Here is a 6,000-nt window from a genome sequence, read left to right as displayed (position 1 = left end):
ACTCAAATTGGATTAAATTGAATAATTGTTAAGTGCTTAGTAATGTGCCTGGTATACAGTAAGCACTCTATAAATGTGGAGATGATGTTAATAATGATGATGATGATGATGATGACATAAATGGTGATAATGGTGATGAATATGAGAAAGAGAAATTAATTTTAAAATAGGGACATTGGAAAACCCATTTTTTTCATATGTTTATAACCATAGAGTTTATTGGGAAGCATAGCGACTTACTTCAAAGCTGAAAAAAGGGAACAGGGTAGAATGATGACCAAAACCATCTCTCACAGATAATGGATAATGCATTGACTCTCCTTAAGGCTGATATGGTCTATGCATGTAAATTATTTAGGACTGTTCTCATTGACTGTGAGTCTGGAGATACCCCTTTCCTTTTCCGTCATCTTGATGGAAACTCTCTAGGCAGGGAAAAGATGAAAACCTAGCATAAAACTTATGGCCCTGTCTCATCTCATACCCTAATTATTGACATTAAGGCAGGAGTCACAAGTCATTTCCAGACTGTCTGAATACTTCTGGGAAAACTAAAGGATCTTAAAGAGAAAATAGACAGTAAAACTATAATAATGGGGTACCTCAGCCTTTCCCTATCAGAACTAGATTAATCTAGCCAAAAAATAAATAAGAAATACATAAAGGAAGTGAATGAAATTTTAGAAAAGTTAAATTTAATAGAGGGAAAATTGATTGAATACTTCCAGGAGATAGCTGGTTTTGAGAAGTTGATGAAATGAGCATTGGGTGTCACAAAAGGCTCTAGCAAATCACTGCAGGTGTCTGAACTCAAGCCTGCTGCTGCCTGCCCTGGTGGGGCATATTGGTGGCAGGGGAATGCCCTATAGAGAAGGGATTCAGGTGGGTGACTGGGAATGCCCCTTTTTGAGCGGGCCTGGAGAGTCCAGCATATCCAAGGACTTCTGCCAGATGTCTGACTCCTCCTCTTTGGCACAGAGGAAACTACAGGGTAAGCCCAAAGTGTGGTCTCCTTAGAAAGTAGTGAATGACTACACCAGGGCATTGATGGTGAGCTCCAGATGAGGGGCCATAGTCTTGGAATTCCTTCCTTCTTTATCCATGGTACTTCACTGATAGGTCCTTTCTATTGTGTGCCAAAGAAAGTCTTATCATAGTAGGACTATAAGCGGCTGTTAAGTTTATATTTATTTTTCTTCCTAGGGATATGAGGAGAGTTGCTACTACTGCCTCTGGACAGGTCTGAATCCAGGTTCAAGTTTGTCTTCTTTTTATTAGTGGTCAAAGGCACAGTCTTTCTTGACATAGCATTCTCTGCCTAGAGAGGGTCAAATACAGTTGCAGCTAGCTTTGTCCCTAATGACCTAACAAAAAAAAAAAAGTTTGTTCCATGTATGATGAGCTGGGCTTGATGTGATAGCCTCTTCTGCCTTCTTGTTGAAGCTGGAGGGCCTATATTGTAAAATTAAAATTAAAGTTGAATACTTGAAGTTTTATATTTTTTAAAGTTTATTATCTGACAAAATAGAACCACGTGACTATTTTCTACCTGTTCAAAATGCCCACCCCCCAAAAACACCTACAGCAAAGGTTCGCAAAGTATGGCTCTTGAGCCATATCTTGCTCCACCTCCTGACTGCCCAGTCCAGGAAGAGCCCCAGGATGTGCCCCAGGAGGCCCTTCAGCCCCTGCCCCATATTCCAGCTCCTTCAGCCTCCATCCTCCTCCTTCCACAGGTGTTTATGGCTCTCACAGGCAAAAATGTTTGCCGACCATTGATGTACAGGAAGGAAAAAAAAAGTTATAAATGGAACTCCACACAATTTATATCCCGTCTCCATCAGCATGTAATGAAAGGAAGTGAATGGGGTTGTAGGAATCATAATTTTTGATAGGGATCATAGCTTCACTGGGGATCATACTTTTTAGGGTAAGAGATTCTAATTTCACAATATTCCATTGATTTTGAGCTCTACTTAGGCCTCCATAGTGTTGTTCAATCTGGATAGAGCAGGAAGAGGCAGGACCTGAAGTTCCCAGATACCCAGATAAAAAGAGGTCTAGAGAGCTCCCCAAATAGCCTTCACTATTCTGGTAGCAAAGAGAACTGTGGATTCTACTTTTTCTTCCAATGATCTTAGGGAGGCAAAGGCCCATGGTGTTCTTTTGGATGACCAGATCCCAAGCCATATGGCAAGCAAAATGAGAAGAAAAAGAGTAGGTCCTATTTTTCTATGAAAATTACATACTGAATATAAATTTTGCACAACTTCTTCTGTAAACTATTGCATTTCTTTCCATCTCAATGGGTGAGGAAGATATTAGAGGGAAAGAACATTTTAGAACTAAAAATGACAATTCATCTAAAATTATAATCATTTATTAAATAATTGCAAACAAAACCAGGGTATTTCATGGTTATATTTGACTTTAAAAGAGAAGACTTAGAAAATCATCATTCTTTGGGAATTGTGATGTCTTCATCTCAGGACACATTTGGCCACTGAATAACACAAGGATATAACCTCTTTGGGGAAGAGAACAATTACTTTAAAGTAAAAAGAGTGTCTAGTTGTGATATTTTCAAATTTATACTTCTGTCTAGAGTTCACTTGATCTATTTTTCAATTTTTTTAAACTTGTTCCTTTAAAAAATGCATTCAGGGGGTGGAGACAGGAGGGAAGATCGGTAGAGCAATAGCTGAAACTTCTATGTCAATTCTTCCAAACCTCAAAATGACAGGAGTCAAAAACAAATAGCATAATGAAATTAGAGACGTTTCCCACTAAAGAGAACTTGAAAGGTAGGTAGAGAGAATTGATTTTCATGGGATAATGGGGTACTAGAAGTAAAACTGCATACAGAGGCATACTGGCCAACCACTCCCACATCTACTTGGGCCAGGTTCTGTATCTAGGCATAAGTTAAATTTGGGATCCTGAGACCTGGGCTACTTCAACAAAAGCATATCTCAGACCAAGCCCTTGAAGTCCCAGGCTCTTGAATCAGTCCACAATAAGGCCCAGAAGTACATAATCCTGGGACCTTTCAAGCCTATGTTACTATGATAACCTAACCACTGGGGAAAATAACTCGTAGCGCCAAGCCCTGAAAGCCATCAACAGAGGAGACAGAATGAGAAAGCAATGTTCAGAATTACCAGTCCCAAGGCCAAAAAATAAATAAATAAAAGGTTGGGAAAATGAGCAAACAGTAAAATAAACACTTAAGCCTTGAAAATATTTATGGGGACAGAGAGCAAAACACAGAACAAACAAAGGATGATGAGATCCAAGCAGTCACATGCAAAACTTCAAAGAAAAATAGGAATTGGTCTCAAATTCCAGAAGAATTAAAAAAGGAATAAAAAAAAACAAATGACAGGTCAAAGAAAAATGGTGGAAAGAAATGAAAATGAATAAAAAGAAAACAGCTTAACAATCAAATTGGTCAACTGGGAAGAAAAGAAGCATAGAACTCCAATAAAGAAAAGAGTTTCCTAAAAACGGAACTGATTTACTGGGAAAAGAGGCAATATAATCCAATGAAGAAGAGTTCTATGCAAAGTAAAATGGACCAAATTGGAAAAGAAGGATCAAAAGGTCATGGAAGAAATACAGTCTTTAAAAATTAGAATTGGGCAAATAGAAGCTAATGACTTCATAAGACCTCAAGAAACAATAAAACAAAGTCAAAAGAATGAAAACAAATAGAAGAATGTATGAAATATCTGATTAAAAAATCTGACCTAGAAAACAGATCAAGGAGACACAATTTAAGCATTATTGGACTACTTGAAAGTTATAAAAAAAAGCCTACACAATATATTACAAGAAATTATATAAGAAAACTGCACTGATATTCTTGAACAAGAAGATAAAATAGAAATTGAAAGAATCCATAGATCACCTTTTGCAATAAATCCCCAAATGACAATTTCCAGGAATGTTATAGCCAAGTTCAAAAGCTCCTAGTCCAAGGAGAAAATCCTGTAAGCAGTAAGAAAGAGACACATCAAATATCATGGAGCTCCAGTCAGGATTACACAGGATCTGGCAGCTTCTAGATTCAAGTATTAGAAGGCCTGGAATATCATATTCCAGAAGGCAAGTGAATTGAGTTACAACCATGAATCACCTGTCAATCAAAACTGACTTTATTCTTTCAGGGGAAATTATCGTCATTAAATAAAATAGGAGATGTCCAAACACTTCAGAAGATCAGACTTAAACAGAAAATTTGATATCAAAATATAAAATACAAGTGAAGTAATAAAAGATAAACAATAAGGAGAAAAAAATTAAGGGCTTCAATAAGGTCTAAATGTTTATATTCCTATAGGGAAATAATATCTGTAACTCTTAAAATCGTCATCATTATCATAGTAGTCAAGAGAAGTATATATAGACAGAAGGTGGTAGTAAGCTGTTTAGGAAAATATGCAAAGAAATTTGGCTGAAAAATATTGGACTAAGAAAACTGGGAAGAGAGAAGTAAGATGAGGTAAATTATGTCATATGAAGAGGCACAGGGTATGGTATACTATTACAGTAGCAGAGAACTTGAGGGTTGCAAAGTATATTAAACCTTCTTCTCTTTGGAATTGGCTCAGAGAGAAAAGAAGAGTTAGATTCAGTGAGATAAAGAATCCTATCTTATCTAGAGAAGTAGAAGGGGAATAGGAAATGGGTCAGGTGAACAGGGGAATGATACAAAGGAGGAAGAAGTGTGTGTGTGTGTGTGTGTGTGTGTGTGTGTGTGTGTGTGTGTGTGGTGATTAAAAGACCGTATAGAGAAGTAGAAGAGGAATAAGAAGGGTCGTGGTGGTGGTGGGACAATGAGTAATGTAAGGGAGAGTAATATAAAGAAAAAAACAGGGTTAGAAGAGGAAATCAATATGGAGGAGAATACACAGATGGTAATCATAATTGTGAATGTAAATGGGAAGAACTCTCTCATAGAATGGAAGCAGATAGCAGAATGAATTATAAACCAGAATCCTACTATATGTTGTTTACAAGAAACACATTTGAAGCAGGTAGACATACAGGGTAAAGAGACTGGAACAAAATCTAATGGGTTTTAACTGAAACCAAAAAGAGGGTGGAGTTGCACTCATGATTGGAGACAAAGCTAAAGCAAAAATAGATATGATTAAAGGAGATAAAGAAAGTAATTATATCTTGATAAAAATAGTACTGACATTGAAGAAATATCAGTACTTAACATATATGCACAAAATGGTATAGCATCCAGATTTTTGAAGAAGAAACTAAAGGAGCTTAAGGAAGAAATAGACAGTAAAACTATACTGGTAGGAAACCTCAACCTTCCTCTATCAGAATCAGATAAATTTAATGAAAAATAAATAATAAAGAAATAAGGGAAGAGAATGGAATTTTAGAAAATTTAGAGGTAATAGATATCTGGAGAAAACTAAATAGGGTTAAAAAGGAATACAGCCTCTTTTACACAAGCACATGGTACATATTCAAATACTGACTATGTAATGAAGCATAAAAACATTGCAAACACACACATAAAAGCAGAAATAACAAGTGCAATTTTTTCAGAAAATAGTGTAATAAAAATTACAATCAATAAGTTTATGGAGAGCCAAATTAAAAATTAATTGGAAGCTAAAAAAATATAATTCTTCAAAACAAGTGGGTCAAATAACGAATTATAGAAACATTCACTGATTTCATTGAGTAAATGACAATGAAGAGACAATATATCAAAATTCATGGGATAAAGAAGTATTCAGGTGAAAATTTATATCCTTGAGTTCTTATGTCAATAAAATAGAGAAAAATCAGATCAATGAATTGGACATGCAACTAAAAATAGGAAAAGAACAAATTAAAAATGTCTAGTTGAAGACCAAATTCGAAATCCTAAAAATCAAAGGAAAAATTAATAAAATTGAAAGTGAAAGAATTATTGAATTAATAAACAAAAGTAGGAGCTAGTCATATAAAAATACAAAATAGAATATT

General features: G+C 35.6%; 1 pseudogene; it reads right to left on the bottom strand.

Moving 5' to 3' along the window:
• Positions 1-810: 810 nt before the first annotated feature.
• Positions 811-6,000, bottom strand: part of LOC123233091 — a 131,997-nt pseudogene continuing 126,807 nt past the window's right edge.

Source organism: Gracilinanus agilis, chromosome 2 (genome assembly GCF_016433145.1).
Source record: "Gracilinanus agilis isolate LMUSP501 chromosome 2, AgileGrace, whole genome shotgun sequence".
NCBI lineage: Eukaryota > Metazoa > Chordata > Mammalia > Didelphimorphia > Didelphidae > Gracilinanus > Gracilinanus agilis.
The sequence above is the reverse complement of the archived record's forward strand: the minus strand, read 5'-3'. Positions and strand labels throughout refer to the sequence as shown.